Source organism: Myxocyprinus asiaticus, chromosome 27, assembly GCF_019703515.2.
Source record: "Myxocyprinus asiaticus isolate MX2 ecotype Aquarium Trade chromosome 27, UBuf_Myxa_2, whole genome shotgun sequence".
Taxonomy (NCBI): Eukaryota; Metazoa; Chordata; class Actinopteri; order Cypriniformes; family Catostomidae; genus Myxocyprinus; species Myxocyprinus asiaticus.
In genome coordinates this window covers 16,579,171-16,601,307 of record NC_059370.1, presented here as the reverse complement: position 1 = coordinate 16,601,307, position 22,137 = coordinate 16,579,171, and the positions used below count along the sequence as shown (strand labels likewise).

General features: G+C 40.2%; 1 protein-coding gene across 2 annotated transcripts in view; it reads left to right on the top strand.

Annotated features, from left to right (window-relative positions):
- The window catches only part of lingo2 (leucine rich repeat and Ig domain containing 2), a 430,344-nt gene that overhangs the window by 152,251 nt on the left and 255,956 nt on the right, over nucleotides 1-22,137 (top strand). For both annotated transcript variants that reach the window (XM_051657697.1, XM_051657698.1), the window contains one exon: nucleotides 1,381-1,486. The gene's annotated coding sequence lies outside the window, so the exon portion shown is untranslated. The remainder of the gene's footprint in view (nucleotides 1-1,380; nucleotides 1,487-22,137) is intronic.

Sequence of the window (22,137 nt, the reverse complement as noted above, 5' to 3'; positions counted from 1 at the left end):
ACTGCTGCAATAACTGTTCCCACTAGATGCTGGGACATAGCTGCAGGAATTTGCTGGTATTCGGCCACAAGACCTCATCACTGAGTTCAGGAACTAATATTGGTCAGTGGGGGTTGGCTTGCAGTCAGTTTTGAAATGTATCCCAAAGATGTCGGTAGGGTTCAGTTCTGCGCTTTATGCAGGCCGGTCAAGTTAGTCCACGCCAAACTTAGTAAATCATTTCTTTGTGGACCTCACCTGGTTCACAGGGAGCAGTTAAAAGACAAAAAAAAAAAAAAAAAGAAAAAAAGGCTCCCCAAACTGTTGCCATAAAGCTGGGCGCATGCAGTTCTCTACTATGTTATTATATTTCTTTGCACTAAGATTTGTCTACTGGAATTATCTGAATAGCCAAGCACATTAATTAGAAGTGCCACATACTTCATGCCATCTCAAAGGTTCTAATGGCATTTCCACCAAGAAATGATTCTTGAATTTCCAAGGCTGTTGACTTCCCTGTTCGCCCTAGAGAGTTGCTTGGGTTGGTGGTAAATGAAAGCTGAATTTGCGGCTTGATCTCCATCCTTCATTGCCACTCTCATTTCAATGCGAGCATATCCAGTTCATGGCAAGGCAAGTCCATCATTCTTCACAGTGGGATATGTAAATCCCAGCACTGGACCATCAATTCTCCACATGGAGTGGGGCTGCTGGCATGCAATTGAATATCTATCTCATTGCAATGCACTTTAATCTTCATAATCCTGAGGTCTGAGGAATACTTATAATTCATAACCAAGCATTGCCACATATATTCATTTTCAGGTCTCCGCTGGAAAATGGCACACAATCGGAAGCGGTAGGCATAATGGTTGCTTTTGATCAATAACCTCCACATCAAGCCACTGATTAAAATAGGTATTTGCCATGGAGTTGTTTCTCTCCATAATGATCTAATTTTATATTCTCACCTCAAACTGTTCCTATCCCCCTGACATGCAAAAGCTGTGCGCATAACGCACCCAACATAATCACACAAGATTGACAGTGGTGGGAACGCTAAGTAGTTAGCGCTTGACATGGGAGACAACCCTACGGAAAACATTATACCTTATCTGTATTACTCTGGAGAAATTCGTGTTGCTCTGACTCTGGGCTGTCTTTATAAGGCCTATTTGTGGTAAACAGAGATGGTTATCTGTGACTCTACCTAAGGGGCTACAACATGGATATACTGGAAACAGCTCTTTATCTATATGACCTGCATAAAATATTACTTACAGCTTAATCCCCAATATGTTCATCCATGTCACGGGTGTCATTCAGATGAAGCACATTTATCTGCTTGTTATATTTAAGCACACTAAACTAAACAGCTTCTGCCATTTATCTCTTTTACAGATCCTGCGGTGACAATTCTGCTGTTACAGCGGTCTTCACGTAACAACTGAGAATTGAAATAAAAATCATTCCACACATTGCCATTAGTGTTCAGAAGGCCTGGCAGGTAAGATTAATTTTAATCATGCTGAAGATTGGTGGATAGCTGAATTGTGTGATTTTGTGAATGAAAACTTGAAACTGTGTCCAAGCTACAAACTTCTCACAATATAAAATAGATTATTCTCAAGTGACCATTTAAAACAAAAAGTTGTTAGCTACAATACAAGCTACTACAAATGTAGCTTAAACAAGTAATTTAAGAGGGCAAATAATATTGTTCAATTCTTCAATAAGAGCAGTATTTATCTGGCACAAAAGCAATGAGAATCTCAAATAGGTACAAATACTTCTATTGTAAATACAACTAATAAACTAAAATAAAAACACCTTTATTAAAATAATATTGAAAGCAGTTATAAACAGCAGCATTTCCCGCTCAGAGAGTGACAGCTTGCTGAAGTCACACAGTAGTCACCTCAAAGTAAAATGTGCTTAAAAATCAAGATTTTCCCATACACTGCTATTGTTTTCTGAAGTCACATAAAATTCACCCAAAACAAAATATGCTTGTTAATCACAATATTTATAATTAGTGGCTTCTTTAAAACACGTTCAAGAAAGAAATAATAAAAAAAAAAATACATCATCAATCTCTATGCTTGGGTCTTTCGGAGTTAACTAAATATTTCACTACAAATAAAAGATGGAGGGATTTCTGTGCAGGAACTTTATGTGAAGGGAGTTTATTTGAACCAATTTGTTTGAACCATCCAAATGAAATAATCCACTGAAATTTGAGAGAGGTGTGTGTGTTTGATTATTGGATCAGCTCACTCAGATTAAGGCCGCATGTGCCATACAATGTACATAAAAATGTGATGTTGTGTTTTGTAACACTACATATATTTGAACAGAGACTTGTTGGAAAGGGGAGCTATTTTTATTGGAAAAGGTGCACTTCACATTTTGGAAAACAGCTTAGCTAGTGTCATACTACTGAAAAAAAAAAAAAGTATTAAAGTTAGCAGTGTTGCTATTGTTAGATAGTTACCCCCCAATACTGTAAAAGTAACACTTTGTTGACAAGTAGGTGGCTTGACTCGTGGCATGTGAGTGTTTTTGCAGCTAATACGACTGGGAAGCTATTGTAAATGTGACAAGGGGACTGCGGCTAAATGCCTTTGCCTGACCTTCTTCTTCATATGAAGAAGGATGGAATCTTGTTTCTCCTCTGTTCTCTTTCCTCCTGATCCACTCCTTTCCTCATGATTTTCTCCGCAAAGGGCACATGTGAGATTAAATTACTAGGAGCAAGGACGGATTAAGAACTGAGAGGGGTTGGTACAGCATGGAGCCATCCACCCCCCATCCCCCCATGACGTGACTATGTTGACCTTTATGCACTACAGGACGCTTGGCAGATTTTGTTGGATTTTTTAAATTGATGGAAGAGAAATTTGGAGGAATTTCTTACATGGCCAATTAAATGTACTTTTTAATTATAAACCAATCCAAAATCATGCAATATTAATAGGGATGTGCATGGTATTCAAATACCAAAATCACTATTCGGTTATTCTGCACGTGTTTAGAGGTCTTCAACCCGATCTGAGTCTGACGGTACATGATAAACCTATAGGTTTTGGGCCAGGTTTGGGTCAGTTTTGCAAGTAAGCTATAGGGTGAGTTACGGGCTGTTCACACGTGTATCGAGGCCATGTAAACATGCTCTGGATGGACATCTTTGATCGTTGTGCCACAATCTTTTTAGATACTGTTAACTTCAATATTTACTAACACATCTCGAGACACCTGTGTTCTGTTTCACCATTTGTTGCGCTGCATAAAGCTTTGTCAGCGCTGGTGTCACAAATCGACATTCTGATGAAGTTCATGTTGCAAAGAAGACTTATTGTGACTGTTACACATAATTACAGTTTGTTTTTCACCTGGCAAAGTTTCAGCGCTTGCTAAAAGGTAAACCAATGTCCCCCCCCCCCCCCCCTTTTTTTTTTTTTTTTGCTCTGGTGTGCAGACAATAATTACAACTTATTTAGAATAGGTCTACTATGTTGCTGGCAGTGACAGAGATTATTTTTGTTGGACTTTAATGTGATTTTATCATTTGAAGATTGTTACAACCCTTCCCTGGCTATTGTTGTCTAGGGAGTGGGGAGGGTGACATTAGACAACCCGAAGCACAAAACACACCATTAAAACACTGGGAGAGGGAATGAGGCAGACGGAAATCAGCAGTGTAGTGAAATATATATGGGTTTATTTTACAATTTGCAACCGTGACCCAAAGGTGTCCAAACAATCCAAAGGATAGTATTATTTACAAGAAAATATTTACACTATGTTCATCAACACTAAAGGAATTAGACAGTGTCAAATCAAAGAAATGAATAAAACCAAAACGTTCAATCTTCCTAATCTTTTTAATCTAATAAACCTACTTAAGGCAAAAGAAAATGTAGAATCAAAAATCTTCAATGTCCATGATGTTGTATCTAAACTATACTAACTAACCAAACAAAAAATACAGCAGGTGGCACTTGCCCCTGACCTAGTATATTTATACAGCAAAATATTCTAAGTGTGCACAATGTATGTCACATGACATAACTTACCTGTCCCTTTTCCTCCAGCCAGCACAAACACAACAAAATAATCCATTAACTCAGAAGTGTGAAGGAATGAACACAACAGCAACGTGTAACAAACAGCAACCAATCAGATTGGTTTTGATGTACGTAAAAAGTGGCTGATTTCCTGATTGAGACGTTCAACTTGACCATTGGATTGAGGGTGATAACCAGACATGAGACTCACACTGATATTCAGTCTCTCGCAGAATGCCTTCCAGACGTGGGAGATGAATTGAGGGCCCCGGTCGGATACGATGTCCTCAGGCAAGCCAAAGAGACGAAACACATGATTGAACAAGGCTTCAGCAGTTTCCAGGGCAGACGGGAGCTTGCTGAGAGGAATGAGATGACAGGCTTTAGAAAAACTGCAGATGAGAACCAAGATGGAAGTATTAACTTGTGATGGCGGGAGGTCAGTTAGGAAGTTGACTGAAAGATGTGACCACGGTCAGTGAGGAATAGGTAGCAGTTAAAGTAGACCCACAGGTAGTTGTTTTGAGGACCTCATCTGAGCACATGTGGAGCAGTTGTGGACGAAAGTAGATACCTCTGTGGTTAATTTGGGCCACCAGAAATGATTCTGAACCAATTGAGTAGTGCAATTCTCTCCCGGGTGTCCTGAGCTTAGAGAAGTGTGAACCCACTGAATGACATGGGACCAAAGGGCAGATGGCACATAGGTGTGATTATCAGGACACTGAGCGGGAGATGGTTCAGTGCTATCTCTTCCATGATGTTTCAGCGAACAGGAGCTAGGATGTCAGATGGGTGTAGAATGGAAGTAGGTGTCTCAGAGTGAACGGAATCAGAGTATATACAGGACAGAGCATCTGCTTTGACATTCTTGGAGCCTGGGCGATGAGAAACAGAGAAATGAAATCTGGAGAAGAACAATGCCCACCTGGCTTGACGTGGATTGAGTCGTTTGGCGCCCTGGATGTATTCAAGATTTTTATGATCCATTAGAATCACAAACAAATGCTTAGTTCCCTCTAGCCAGTGTCTCCATTCCTCGAAAGCCACCTTCATGGCCAGTAACTCCCTGTTTCCCAAATCGTAGTTGCGTTCAGCAGCTGACAGTTTCCTGGAAAAGAATGCACAAGGGAATAGTTTAGCAGGTGAACCATGACACTGAGAGAGAACGGCTCCCACACCTGTGTCTGACGCATCAACCTCGATCACAAAGGGAAGTGAAAGATCGGGATGCTTGAGTATGGGAGTGCTGGTGAAACATACTTTTAGGTCCGCAAATACCTTATCAGCCACGGGAGTCCATTTCAGAGAACGTGGTTTTCCCCAGAGTAAAGAGGTGAAAGGTTCGACCACCAGACTAAAGTTGCAGATGAACCATCTGTAGAAGTTTGCAAATCCTAGGAAACATTGTAATTCCTTCACAGACATTGGAGTAGGCCATTCCACCACCGCTTGGGTCTTTGCAGAGTCCATATGAGAGCCCTCCTCAGTATATATCCTAGGAAGGAAATAGTGGGGACATGGAACACACATTTTTCTGCTTTCACGATGTAGCAGCCAATAATGTAATAACTACCGTTAATGTAATAACTGCCAATAACTTAATACATTTTCCATTCTTAATGTAATAAAAGTCAGTAATGTAATAACTTACCAATAATGTAATAACATTTCTGAACCAATAACTTAATAACTTTTTGCCCATAATGTAATAAGTTCTTACATTATTTGGCTGGCAATTACATTACTGGCTGGGTTAATAAAAAACAAATTAATAAAAAATTTATTGCATTATTGGCAGTTATTACATTAACGGTAGTATTACATTATTGGCTGCTACACAACTGATTCTCTGCCAGATGTTGTAGTACCATGCGTACATGTTCTCTGTGTGCTTCTAGAGAAGGGGAATAAATGAGAATATCATCAATGTAGACCACAGCAAATCTGTTGATGATGTCTTTGAATATCTTATTCATGAAAGCTTGGAATACAGAAGGTGAATTCGAAAGCCCGAAGGGTATGATCTGATCATTTATAGTGTCCCATGTTGGTTACGAACGCTTTCCTCCACTCATCTCCCTCGCAGATGCGAATCAAGTTATAGGCAGTGCGCAAGTCCAGTTTGGTGAATACTTTGGCCTCTCTCATCTGTTCAAGAGCTGCGGGTACCATTGTCAACAGATAAGTAAATTTTACTGTGATGTCATTGAGCTTCCGGTAATCGATGCACGGGCGTAGACTGCCATCCCTCTTATTAACAAAGAAAGAGCCTGCAGCAGCAGGAGAGGTAGAAGTTCGGATGAATCCTAGGCGCAGAGCCTCCTCCACATACTCCTCCATGGCCTTGGTTTCTGGAAGAGACAAAGGATATACATGGCTTTTGGGAGGATGTGTACCTGGGAGAAGATCAATGGTGCAATCTTGAGGGCGATGTGGAGGTAATTCAGTGGCTTTCGTTTTGCTGAACACATAACTCAGGTCTCGATAGTCGTCAGGAACATTGGTAGGGAGGTCTTCATGCTCTCTGTGCAGGTTTGTAGAGAGACAGCATACAGGATGAGGAGTTTTCAGACATGTGGCATAACAAGAAGGACTCCATTGAATTATATCTCCCTCCCTCCAAGATATTATGGTGTTATGAGCGACCAGCCAGGGAAATCCAAGGATGAGAGAATCTTTAGAAGAGTTGGTGACAAATAGCTGAAGAGTTTCGTGGTGTAGATCTCCTACTTGTAACAGTTTTCATTATATTCTGAATGGCGCCGGATTCTAATGGGCGTCCGTGTAGCACTGTGATACACAAAGGGGGAATACAGGGTATGGTATCAATAGCCAGATTGAGAACTAGGGATGCATCAATAAAATTCCCAGCTTGAACCAGAGTCAATTAGAGCAGTAACTGTAGCAGAATGTCCATTATAGCTTATTGTCACCAGTAAAGAGAGGTGAGAGTTAATGATGGGACTCACCGGAGGATGTTTGGAGGTAGAGGCTCCTGAACGATGAGGGCAGTCGGTTAACAGATGACCAGATTCGCCACAGTAAATGCATAGATCCAGGCGGCGTCAGCATTGATGTTCCTTAGGCGCGAGTTGCATTCGGCCGACGAGCATGGGTTCAGGAGCGGAAACAGGGAGTGCCTTGGACGAAGGAGTGAATTGAGCTGACAGTGGTGAGCAAGAGCATACCAAATTGTCAATACGAGTGGACAATTGGATGAACTGTTCAAGAGTTAGCTGGTCATTGCGGCTCACCAGCTCAGTTTGGAGAGTGATAGCCGGTGATAATCCTCGACGGTAATGGGCTTTGAGTGGAGCATCAGTCCATCCACTTTGAGTGGCCAGCGTGTAAAATTGTTAAGTATATTCAGCAGCAGTAGATGTTCCCTGTGATATTGCGAGCAGGCGATCTTCCACACTCATTCCTCCTACCGGATGCCCAAATACTTTGTGAAGATGAGAGACAAAGTTCTTGAGAGAATTGCGGATAGTGGGATTGTTATTCCACACAGCGGTAGCCCATTCCAGTGCACTTCCACACAACAAATTAATGACAAAAGCTACCTTGGCTTGTTCGGAGAGATAAGTGTGAGTCAGCTGCACGAAGTAGAGAGAACACTGGATCATATATCCGTTGCAGCGACCCAGGGTGCCATCAAACTTCTCCAGTAACGCAATCTGTGGGTAAACATGGGCGGAAGTGAGCGCTGTGTGAGGGTTGGAAGCAGAGGTGAAAGTAAACGTGAAAGTAATGACTGCATATTATCTCACTAACTCTAAAGAACAGCATAACAAAACTAATCAAAACAATGACAGACTTCCAATATTTATCAGTTATGGGAATCTAATACAGACCAATGGACCAACAACACAACAACTCAATGCAATTGCATGCAATTAATTGAAATGATGAACGGTGCACTTTAACTAATCCAATAGCACATTAGAAAAAAGCTTTTAAAACTTACCAATGAAGTTTACTACACAGGTCTACTCTGCACCCAGTAACTTCCGATGCTCATGTCAGGGGCAAAGGCAAACTAGCCCCTCAGGCCATCCAGATCTCCGTGATTAACACTGAGGATGAAGGGCTAGCCCCACGCTTAGTAAATGAGAATGAATAAATGGCATTTACCTTAATAACAACAGAATTTCTCAAAAGAATATATATATTTTTTTCTTTTATAATGGACATAAAACATGTTTAAGTAGCAGCAAATATATTATTTCTTAAAATAAATGTATGATGATGCCATGCAATTTGCACAACAGTGCCACCTCTGGTGGGGCTCAGCTCCACTTGCCCCTAATGTAGAGATGCAGCTGTAAATAACACAATAACCATTCGTGAACTCTCACGGTTAACCAAATATTACAAAAGGTTACCATGCACATATTTAAGGCTTCTTTCATTATATCATTAAACATTAAATGCATGCGGGACTTTTTAAAGTCCTCCATACATGAGGTGGGGGGTGTCAGCTTCCTGCGGGGGGGCTCTACGCCAGGGCCGAGGACTCGGCTCGGGCTTGGGTGGAGCCGCCTGGGCTTTTGCCACTGCAGGGGGATGCCCTCAGTGAGCAGATGGGGTACGCACTCTTGAGCCACGCTCAAGATGTGCTGTATGGTCTCTGTCTGTTTCCTCACCACCGAGAACTGCTAGGCGAAGTCCTCGACGGTGTCGCTGAAAAGGCCAACATTCAAGAAGTGTGCCTTGTCAGCGTCCTTCTTCTCGACCAGATTCAGCCATAGGTGGCGTTCCTGTACCACAAGAGTGGACATCGTCTGCCCAAGTGCCCGCGCCGTGACCTTCGTCGCCCGGAGGGCGAGGTCAGTTGCCGAGTGCAGTTCCTGCAACACATCGGGGTCAGAACTACCCTCGCGCAGTTCTTTCAGTGCCTTGGCCTGGTGGACTTGCAGGAGGGCCATGGCATGCAGGGCGGAGGCGGCTTGACCAGCGGCGCTGTAGGCTTTGGCCACCAGAGACGACGTAGTCCTACAGGCCCTGGAAGGGATTGCCGGACGACTCCGCCAGGTGGCGGTGCTTTGCGGGCACAAGTGCATCGCAACCGCCTTATCCACATGAGGAATTGCAGCATAACCTTCGGCTGCCCCGTGGACGAGCTGAGGGATCGGGTTCGGACAGTAAAAGGTGTCTGCCATGACCTCATCAGCTCGTCGTGCACCTCCGGGAAGAAAGGGACCGGGGGTGCGTGGCCGTAAGCGGCGCCCCGACCTCAGGAACCAATCATCAAGCTGGGAGTGCTCAGGGGCGGGTGGAGAGTTTGAACAGCCCGACACTCACGGCGACCCAGGCAAGCATGGCGGTCAGCTCCGCGTCGGCCTCAGACTAAGCCGGCACACCCGAAGGCGCTAGCCCAATCGAGTCCTCGGCATCCGACATCACCAAGGCACTCTCCGATACAGCGATCGACATCTCATCCATCTCGTGAGCTCCGAAAGAGACATTAGGCTGGCACTGAGGCGAGCTGTCTGTCTCATCCCGGAACTGGATGGGAGCAAATGAGCGTGCTGGGGGAGGAGCGGTCCATGGGGGATTTCCCGGTAGAACTGAACCCATTGGAGCCCCCAAATCGTCCCCAGCATCAACCGGGCTGGCTATATTATATCCTAATAGAGGAAAATATACTCTTTGCTCAGAATATATACTCTTTTAGCACTGTCAAAGTGCCCAGGGGTGTACTCTGCACTGATTGTGCAGACGGAGAGAAAGCCGCTGGAATGCGCTGTATATCCAACAGCAAACGCTTCTCATTGAGAGGTGAATGGACCGGCAGTGGAATTCAGCTTGCTGACACACAACCACTCGGCTCCGAAGAAAAAATCTGAATGAATGGATGCATTCCAGCTCCTTTTATACTCATATGTCCAGGGAAGTGGCATGCAAATTCCATTCTCCAATTCTCATTGGCATTTTTTCAAAGATCTGAGGTGTTTGGGACTCCCAAGAGCAACCCCTAGTGTCACTACATCGACACAACGTGAGTGACAGATATGGAACAACTCGCTTCACAACGTGCCTTTTTCACCCCTTTGTGGACAATACACCTGCAAAAAGTAGCTCACACGTGCCCATACACCCAACAACATTTACAGCTTTGGCCACTGGGAGCAGTGTTTCGAATTTTAGTAAGCACAGACCGACTTAAGCTAAAGAAAATCAACCAGTTCATCTGGTGAGATCTGTCTGGTGAGATCTGTCTGGTCTGGTCAACACTGGCTCAACTAGTGGTGTGAGTTTGAGATGGGATCAGTTTGTACAACTAATGAAAACCTGTTTGTAAATAGTCATTATACTGTATTTGCAATTTAATTTGGTGATGCTAGTGCTGCAGAAACGACACACTTCACTTTTAAGACAACATGCATTCTAATTTAGAAAAAACAAACAAACAAACATCTGTTATACGGAGGGATCAGAACTGGGTATAAACATTGATGGTTGCCCTCACACTTCTGATAATGTGCAAAAACTTGAGGTGAAGAGAATAACACGTGGGATGTTGAGACTGTAGTCATATGAACTCATAAGTGGTGCTGAGTTGATGTTTGATGACAGGGATAGAAACTGTCACTGCTCACTTCACCACATTTAGCTGTTAACATCATCACTCCCTCCCAGTCCCCCTTTATTTGTTTCCCATTTTATTTATTTATTTATTTTTAACAGATGTTCTGGCTCTGAGACATTTGCTCAACATACCAAAAATAACTGGCCCCATATTTGCATGACAAATTGTCTATTTATTTTTATATGATTTTTTTCTCACCAATCTCATCCCTTTTTCAACCCAGACATGCACAGCAGTGGCAAAAGCAAATTTTTTGAAATATTAGGCCCTGTATGTTTTAATGGATCCAATATAGAGGAATGATTAAGCCATTAAAGACACATCTGCCGTCCTAATTTCTTTTTAATTTGGAGAGGCTGCATTCTGTGGTAGCCAATCTGCCGTTTTAATTATGTCAGGTTCATAAGAGTGATTGCAAGCTGATAGAGGGAGGACCCAGCTGATACTTTCTGTACCACAGACAACAAGGAGTCACCAGAGACATTATAAGAAGGGTCCCACCTTACAGCTAACAGAGACAATCACCTGTTTTTTAGAGGCATCACAATGCTCACTATGGCAACTGTAGGAATGAGAAAGCCATTGAAAAGCCAATCCCCTGTTTGTGTGATTTAGAATATGCATTAGCTAACCAAGCCTGAAAATCACTTTTGTTTTTGTGTCTGTGTTTGGTTTAAACTTAAGGAGCAGGATGTATGATAATATTGTTTACCAGATTTTATTAATTGAAGTTATTTGAACATAATCTTGACAAACAATTTTGGTCTGTCCACATTCTCCCACACGCTACCATGACGTCATTCTGTAGGGAATCATGCTTCTTTTTGAACTATTGACAAAACCAGTTAAACTTGTTTTTACTTGCCTGAGATATGTGGCATATACTGTGTGTGTGTGTGTGTGTGTGTGTGTGTGTGTGTGTGTGTGTGTGTGTGTGTGTGTGTATATATATATATATATATATATATATATATATATATATAAACACAAAATTTGTGTTTAATGTTTAAATTATTGGTCTACATAAAGTAAATAATTATATTTGGCCTATTCAATATTTGAAATATGTGAACCAGCCGGTTTCTATTGAACAAGTTACTGCATTCAAAATAAATACAAAGACACATTTTAGAAGTATTACTTTTTGATTATTATTATTGACATAACCCTTCACAGACAGTATGTGCTGTGGTGGTGGAGATGTGGTCCAGTTCATCCCGATGTTACATGGTGGTCTAAGATCATAGTTACAACAGATTTGGCCTCATATCGGTCACAGCAGTTGCACTTTTATAATTAAAAACACCCTTTTGTGATCAGCGTTTGTGTAATTTCTTTGTGTTCAAAAATCTAAACCGACAACACCCGCAGGGCATTGGGCCTTATTAGAACAGTGGCGAACACAATGACCATGCTCTGTGAAATGTAATTTATGGCAAATCCTGAGTTCCTCATGATTCAATGATCCTGATGGAAATATACAGAAGCCAAAATATCTAGTAATCCTGAAAAGGAGTGTTTTCACTTTTTTTTTTTTTTTTTTACTCTTAAGCTCAATTTAAGTTATACGGCAATTGTAAAATGTTATTTTCTGGGGTGGTGAAAGATCCCAGAAGGGATTGTTTGTAAACAGTAATTTCATCTATAGGAGCTGTACTTGCATGTCTTAAAATAGCTGCCGGGAGGTGTTACCAGTATGGCCACCCAGTTAACTAAATTACGTTAAAGGGACTTTGGAGTCGCTCTCTGAACTTTTTCAGATTTCTGTCTCTCTCTGCACCTGAAAGCTACTCTCACACTTAAGGCAGTAAACTACAGTTCATGAATGCAACTCCATTCAGCTCCAGTCCCACAATCAGAACGCTCGTGTCACGGATAACAGAGCACACTTTGGCCATGAATATTCACCATGTAGGGCATGATGGCTCATTTTTGCACTGATGTGTAAGCTGTGCAAGGTGCACATATGTAAAAAAAATTGGAGGGGTTTTGGAACAAATCATCTAGGCACCACATCACAACACTGTAAAGATACAAGGAGATTTTCAAGCATTTGTGTGCATCAAAACATGATAATTTTAGTGGGCACTGGAAGTGGCAAAGGGAAAGATCAGAGATGATTCTCTGCAGTTCACAGAAAGTGTGCTGATGACTCAAGCTTTGCTGTACACCTTTGAAATCAGGGGCCCATCTGGCAGGCTGACAGGCAGCCATTGCTTTATGGAACAAGCAGCTGAAAGCTATTTTGAAGAACTGTGTCCTTCAAATCCAAAGAGATATTTTTGGAGGGCAAAGCAGAGTGAAGAAAGGAAGCTGAAATCTTATTCAACGTCAGGAACTGTTTGAAAACTATCTCATCTTCAGAGCACAATAAAAAGAAATTCTGCCACAAAGGACAGCTCAGCGGTGCTAGCACGTGTGGCCTCGCTATTAGCTATCTGATGTGAAGGTTTTGTGAGGAACTGATTACTAATGGCTGACATCTGTATAGAAGTGTGAAAGTGTATGCTCTGATATGTTACTTCATCACTGTTTATCCTTCAGATTCTTGGGACTGATTCTCAAAGTAGAATGACAGGACACAAAATGAAAACGAGGCCATGTCCACACTAATATGTTTTCATTTCAAAACATCTCGTCCACACAAAAACATCTAAAGCGCTTTCCTACACCATTTTTAAAATGCTGTCCATTACCACATATTTAAAAAATAAAAAAATAAAAAATGATTTTAGGAATTTTAAATTGCAGTTTTCAAATAAAAAACATTTTGTGTGGATGTGTATAGATGTAGCCTAAAACTATAATTTTATTATGAGAAAGTCAAACAGACTTGTTTGGAGAATACTTCTAACACTGTCCTAACATGTTGCAGAGTGATAAGTTTACAGCAAAAGTAATTTGTTTATCCACACTAAAAACAAAAGTGCTGTGTGATGCTACAATATCACAGCCTGTCAGAAAATATCTGTTTAATATACAGATATGTGGAATGGTATTTATGACCAGTGAGATTCCACTGTGGCAGGAGGTACCCAGCCTGACACAACAGAAATAGAAACCAAGTGACCTACAACATTTTGATCATCTTAAAATGATTGCATGTGTTGCTTGTTGCTTTATTATGTCCTACACCTGGTAATAAACCTGAAATGTCCAAAAACACACTGTTCCATTTGACCAATTTTTTGGGGGGGAAGATAGAGGCTTAAAGTGGTGCTGCACTTCCACAGTCAGTAGGCACCTAAAGCGTTTCAGCTTTCAGCACTCTGGACAGCTCCTGTTGTTTGGTATAGTGGGGCTCTCAGACATCCCTGTGCATTGACTTGCTGACCCGTATGTGACAGAGGGGGACATGAAAATATCCTGAACTGTAAACCTAATAAGCAGCGTGAACACTTTTTCTCAGTGCTACTGGCAGTTGTTATCCAACTAGAAGTTGACCTGGTGGCCTGATGCCCACTGCTTCCAACTGAAGTTAAATTAAGCTTTAGAGTTGAAGTCTGTTGCATTCCTCCCTGTGTTTTTCTCTTGTCTCTCTTTTTTTTTCCTTTTTTTTTTTTTTTTCAATTGAGGGCATCCACAAATATTTTCAAAGGGAGGTTTTGTCAGATTGAGCTAATTTCAAGGGCACAATTTTGTCCTCACACTATAGATATGCATGTTTATTCATAGATAATTCCATACACACACATACAGCAGTTATGTTGTGTTTTAGCAGTACATATGTCATTGATATACATGTGAAACTCCTGTCAGCTTTGAATTTAATAAACATGTGAAAAGAAGACATTACCCTTTAAACTATACAGTCTTTCATGTTCTCTTTGTATGTATTTATTTATTTTTTGTCTAACACATTCTGCTGTATGTACATTGCAGTCACAGTTATGCAACCGAGCTGCAGGATGAGATAATCTAGGCATATGAGCTCTTACTTGACTGTAAATGCACCAGCCCACTATAAAACAGGTATAGCCAGCAGGGTGATTGTTTTGTGGCAGAAACATTAGCCATTTCCATGGCTGCACGAGTCAATGCTATTATCACACTTACTATTTTTGGTAATTTATTTATTGCAAAGCATAGACGTTGTTCTCACTGAGCTGGTTAATGTCCACATGAGTAAATTACCATTTTACTTCTCATTTATATAGTCTAATACATTGTATTCTGCTGATGGAAATAACATTATGGCTCTAATATGTAATATTAGAAAAAAATAAATAATAATATAAAAAGAAACACAAACAGATAGCTGATTAACAAAAGGGCCCAGGCAGTCAATGCAACCTTTAAAAACAGTTCATTTGCTAAGGGATGGGGGCAATGCAGAGTGTCATAATGCTCTGAGTCATCGAGAGTTGAAGTTCATAATGCCGTCAGCCTCACTGACAGATGAAGTAATGTCACATCGTTTACCAGGGGCAGACTTTACATCCTGACATTAAGCCACAATTGGCTCATTTAATCAGTGGCATGCATATTTAATACTTCGGTTTGCTTAAGGGGAATTTCTGTTCGCTTATAAAATGAGACAAAGGATGCCTGAAATAATGTTTCCTTTATTGTTAATTCTATTGCCCAGTAATTAGGATCTAAATATTTCTAAGAACTATACACAAATCTCAAGCATGCATTACCAGTCTGTACCTCTTTACTTTTCCCCTCCTTTGGCCATATGCTGAAAAGCATATGGCCATATGCAAAAAAAAAAAAAAAAAAAAATATATATATATATATATATATATATATATATATATATATATATATATATATATATATATTTTTTTTTTTTTTTTTGCATTGGGCATTGTGTGTTTTGCTTCTAGTCTGGCCCTAAAAGACTTCCTCAATAGTTTATTATGGATCTCACGCCATATCATCTGATATCACCATCACTACAATATGCAAAATGTTCAATGACTCCTTGTTTATTAACCAGCAAAACTGATACCAATCGATTTTATTTTAGCATGTAATTATTTATGTCATTGTTTATTCTTTCTTTCTTTATATTCAATGCCAATGCACTCCCCTTCCTTATATTCACAGTAGAATTACATTCTCACAGCAGCAAGCCATTTTTTGACAAGTATGAATTGAACAGGTAATTGTATATTTATTTTTCTGCCCTCTGCTTTTAGCGTGTCTCATTTTTCAGTGCCGCCGAGCTCTCTATGTTTCCATTAGTAAGAACATAGTGCATTATAGACCCCATTATCACATACTGGGCAGGACTGGGCCCGAGAGGACATTTCTCTCTTCCCTGTCTCTCCCTTTTTCTAACTCACAAACACATGTCTATATTTAAAAGGTGAAGCAAAGCTAAGACAAAGTTAATTGCATTCCACAAAAACCACTATGCTTATAAAATTGTGCATTAAAGTTCACAAGCTGTACTATAAATTTTACCTTAGGTTTGTCTGGTTAAACATATTCTGCAAAGCTAATCATGTTTGCATTGTTAAAACAATGATGCATTTCAAGACAATGTGGGGGCAGATTGACATTTTGATTGTTAGCATGAAAAGTTCACGTTTACATCAGGTGGAATGCATACACCTGACAACACACATGACATAACAGACTGTTAATAACAGACAGTACTACTTCAGAGACTGTAATCACACATTGTTTTTCACTTTATTAAAGCATTGTTGTGGTAGACAAGAAAAGCATTGATTCGACAATACAAAAAGTGGCTTTAGAAGTATATACTAGATAACATAGAACATATACTGTGAGCATTGATTGAGGTTTTGATTGTTCTGTGAGCAAAGGGACTGTGCTTAAGTCATGAAACACTACTCACCCTCTGTTGTTCTCTTCACCCTCTGTTTTTACGTTCGGTTAGGGCTGATACCTTAAACCCTCCTTCTTGATACTGTAACTCAATCCTCCACTGTTATCTATCATTGGGAGCTGAGATTTAGTACAGGTGTGTTTTCATAGTTGTGTGGGTGAAATGCACACACACACACACACACAAACACACACCCACACATACACACACACACAAACACCCTTGCCAAGGAAGATATAGTCGAAAACAATCAATGAAATCAAGAAAAGATCACAAGTGAGATTTATTTATAACACTTTCTGATGTCTGACAATGGAGGAGGTTTTATTTATTAGCTTCTCAGGGGAGGGTCCAAAAATGAAAGAAAACACTAGGTAGTGGGCTTCTATTGACAAATATAAATGCATATTGTTCTGGTTGTCACAGATATTATCCTTGATATTCTGATTCTTTATGAAGTTCTCCAGTTAAAAAGTAAGTATAGAAAATTTATTACTAAGCAATACATTAAGCTTTCATCAAAAGACGAATCCTTTATATACATCATTGTTGGAAAACATTTCGATTCAGAAGTTCCACCCCACTAATCTAAACTCTTAAGAAATGTGATTTAGATGACAGTATTTCCATAGTGTGGCCTTCGTAGAACTTGGGATGGATGTGGAAACATCCATTAAATTGGCCTCTCTGCTCTGATAAGAGCGAGGGTGCCATAGCTTAGCGTGAGCTACTGCCTGTTAAGCAAGATTGAGGACAGGTGCTTTGAGCGGAGATTGCTTCCGGGAACAGGGTGTTTTGTCTACTAAACAACTGTCTGGATTTATTCCTTACATATTCATGCATTTTTTTATTAATAGCTAACCAGGGAGCACCTGGACCCTCCTATAAAGCATTCCAGCTTGATGAATGCATGTCTGGATAAAAAAAAAAAAAAAAGAAAGAAATCATTATGATACATCTCCATAGAACAGGTGGCCAGGTTTATGTCAGCTTGTATGTCATTCAGATGACTTTCGATTATACTGTGGGAAGGGAGTTCCCTCTCAAAGGATCAGTCTAGTGATGCACATGTTATTTTTGTCGATCTGGAAGATTTATTGAATATCAATGGTAAACAGATTGTTTCAAGAGCGAGTCAAAGTTTTCCTCATTCATTGAGACTCATGTTGACCTACAAAGGCAAAATGCAGTAATTTTGCAAAAAAATGAAACTGAAAAAAAAAAAACAACAACAAAAAAGCCATAAAAGTATTTTGATTATACAACCAATTTATTTATGTTTTCACATTTCGTTTTATTCTAAATCAGAGGATAGCTGAGTCAAACTCATCTATCACAGGGCAGGTAATAGTCTTACAGACTCGATATCAGTCATAACTTAACATAAAGTGTACAGTAGTTACTGCATTAGCATAAAGTGTACAGTACTTACTGCATTTTGTGTTTGCACTACAGTATGGATCCACTCTCTAAAACAGAGACAACTTTCATAAAAAAACCCTACTGTACCATAACACAAGCTTTGTTTTTCCCTTCAAATATCAAAGTGATTTGTGGGTCTTACCAAATACTTTGTTTATGGGGTAAAAGCATCACCTAAGATGTTGTTAGTCTTAGCATTGGCCTCTTCCACACTATCAAGTGAAAAAAGAAACTGACAGCAGTGGTGAAAGAGAAAACAGAGGTTTTAGGTTTGATACATAGAGTGAATGCTGATTCATTCCCAAGAGATCAAGAGCTGAGATTATACAGAGAGAGGAAAGTGTGATGTGTTTAAAAGTTAAGTGCTTGGGAACAAAAACCCGCTTCTGCAGCAATCTCTCAAAAAAATGACCAAACAAATATAAAGTGAAGTAATCGGAGGGAGTCTATTCGTCATTGCAACTAGACATTGAACGCCTTGAGAGCAAATTTTGGTAACACTTTACAATAAGGGTACATGAATAATCATGAATTAATACCTGAATTAATACTTACTTCAGCATGAATTAATGATAAGTTAAGGCATGGATTATTTTCTTGATTGACTAATGAAGAGCTAGCTTTAACTATGACTGGAGTCATATGGATTCATGCATGAATAACATCCACCTTAATTGCGTGTTAGTACATGTTTGAAAGTAAATGGATTACTTAACATTTGATAGTAAACTCCCAAAATGTTACATCAAATGTTTGTTACATTACATGTTAAATCAAACAGGCTTGATAAGAAAGAATATGCAGTACTTCAACCTTGAATTAAACATTAATATTTAATAAATGTACTAACTTTTGCTTTCTGCAGTTTCGCCACAAACATCATAAGATGACACAAGATTATTTTATTGATCCATTATTTACATACGTAGATCGTCCTTATCAAACATAGGAAAACATATGAATAATTGTCGATAATTTGATCTCAACCCATTTTGCGTGATTGTCCCTTTTCTTTCATATTTACCTTATTTCATATTTACCATATTTACCACTCGTCATCCAGATCATATAGGAAAGAGTGCCCTTGTTACTGGATCAGTATTTGTTTTTTTATTATGTGTTATTATTTTCATGATCACTTGGTAAGTTTCATCAAAAATGTAAATGATGATGTTGTTGATGATGATGATGATATGGAAATTTATGTATGTAAATCAACACATAATTTGTTGAACTTCATCCACAGCGAGTACAGTTAGCTAACTTTCTGCCCGGAACTACAGTATGTGGAGAGTTTGTTTCTGGCGGGGCATTATAAGCAGCACACTCTACTGTTGGTGTTAGCTTTTTGCCACACTTCTCTGTAATAGCATTTATAATCTGAAAATATTGGTTGTTTTGTTAGACCAAATTAATTATTAAAGTCAGGGTCACACATATCATGTTATGTGCAATATTTAAATGTATTTTTTATTTGAACGTTTTGTGTACTAGCATTAGCCTATTAGCATTGACATCCAGTGAGATGGGGAGAGACGAAACGGATGATATAAATCATCTAAAAGTGTCTTGTATGTCTTTACAGCTAAGTTTCAGTTTTCCTTTGAGTCTGTATGTTTAAAATAAGATTTAATTCAATATAGTTTACTTGCATTTCATATTTCTTTAAAAAGAGATTTGATTTAATTCATGTAGTTTACACACAATATTAAATTTTGCCTTTTTATTTTTAACATAACATTATAATTTACTAATACGAAATTGGTGATTAAAAAGAAAATTCTACTTTTATTTTATTTATTTTTTTGAGATGGGAAAATATGTAAAGGCCTATCTATTTTCTTTAACCTATATTCTGTCTGCATAATTAAAATATATATTTTTTATCATAGAAAAGCATGGCTGATGCATTCATCGAAAATGCCTTAAATATGTCTTCACAGAATTGTTCCTGGGAAATATAAAAGAACAGATCTCAATTCCTGGTGTCTGTCATTCATTCATTCATCATTAAAGTTCCATCAAAAACATCTGGAGTCTAACTGCAACATGTCCTGGCCCCTTTATTGCATGGAAACAACGACGAGTACATTCTTCAGTAAATTTCTCCTTTTGTGTTCCATAGCAGCAAGAAAGTATGAATGTTTGGAATGATATGACAAAAAGATTAACTTGATGAAAGATGAACTCTTGTCTTCCAGTATTGTTTTGTCACATTAAAGGTGTTTTTCCCCCTTTGAATTTTGTATTTTTTAACTGTTTTTTTAATAACTTTTTAACACTTTCTTAATGCATGTGTATTAAATGATTTGTTAATGTAACAATGTCATGACTTTACTTAGAGGGACACATCATTATTAACTAATAATTAACTACTCATATACTTATAATGAACATATGACTGGTTAATGCAGCATCATGTCATGACTTTACTTGAAGGGGCACATCATTATTAACTACTCATATACTTATCATAAACTTGTGATTTGTTAATGAACATATCTTTTATAATCTATTGGTGGTTTGTCATGAAGGTGTAGTCACAGCATGCGTGTGTATGGTGAGTAAAATTAGTTGTGGGACCAACAGTGTAGGGTGAGGGAATGGGATGGAGAATAATGCAAAATGGGTTAAGATAAAATTATTTGTGGAAATTATTAATATATTTATTTTATTAATACGTTTGATAAGGACGATCCATGTAAATAATTGCAGAATAATCCTGTCATCTTATGATTTTTGTGGAGAAACGTCTCGTTTACTGTCGTAACCTCCGTTTCCTGATGGAGGGAACGAGACATTTTGTTGATGTAGTGACACTAGGGGTCGCTCTTGAGAGCCCCAATCACCTCAGATCTTTGAGAAAATGCCAATGAGAATTGGCGAGTGGAATTTGCATGCCACTCCCCCGGACATACGGGTATAAAAGGGAGCTGGAGTGCAGGATTCATTCAGGTTTTGTGCTGAGGAGCCGAGACACGGTCCCGGCCATTGCTTGTACAGCGTTGTGGCAAGAGGGACACAATGTCTCGTTCCCTCCATCAGGGAACGGAGGTTACAACAGTAACCGAGACATTCCCCTTCTGTCACTCACTCGACATTGTGTCAATGTAGTGACACTAGGGGTCCCTATGGAAAAACGCCACAACAGCTGAACTGTGTTACGTGAACTGCCGATGCAGGTGCAAGCAAGCTGCTGCGTGCATAATAGCAGGTGCATCAGACTGCACGTAACCTCCCCCAACGCCCCAAAAGACGTCATGTAGTTCCCCACATCCCTAAGGGGGGGAAGCGATGTAACTAGCATGGGAGCAGACCACGCCAGCTGTGGCCTTTTCTCTCTATGTTTTCTCTCCACAGAGTATTAGATTCAGCTGGGGCCATCTAACGCTATCATACGCATCGGGGAAGGTGTTCTTTTCCTTTCCTATTCTTTCAGGGGGAAAAGACCCTGCGGAGACCATATCCTGCCCAAAAGGGGAGGTCAACATGTGGAAATATGTCACATGGGCTCAGCAGCCGCACATGGAAGAGGTGCGGTGGTAGGTCCCGCAACGAAAAAGGGGGGGGAACTCTACAAACACAGTGACCGGGGGCAGAGAGAGCTCTGCCCAAGGGAGACATGGGTCCGCCGACAGGGAGACCATACCACGGAATATACATCACAGGAGTTACCGGAGTAATCGGCACCTGTGGAGCACCTATCCCAGTACACAACATATTAGACCCTGTAGTGGGGCTGGCTGTGAACTCCTCCACTGAGTTCGTGAACCATAGGGCTAGGGAGGAAGGACATCCAGGGTCCACAACTTCGTGAACTCGACTGGGGGTAAAAGCGCACATTTTCACCTCAGATGAGGGGAAAGGTGCTATACGCAAGCGATACACCCAGCCAGCTGTTCCATATTACCGAACTCAACCTGTTCGTACCTGAAAGAACACGGGACGAAACCTGCTCAACTCGGAGATTGTAAAATCTTGCGAAAGTATTGGGTGTTGCCCAACCCGCTGCTCTGCAGATGTCTGCTAGAGAGGTGCCATTGGCCAGTGCCCACAAGGACGCCACACTCCTTGTAGAGTGTGCTCAAACCCGCAAGGGGGTAGGCACGGCCTGGGTCTGGTAGGCCAATGCAATGGCGGACGATCCAGTGGGCAAGCCTCTGTTTGGAGACGGCGTTCCCTTTCCGCTGTCCACCAAAGCAGACAAAGAGCTGCTCAGAGTGTCTAAAGCTCTGTGTACAATCCAAGTAGGTGTTCAAAGCACGCAC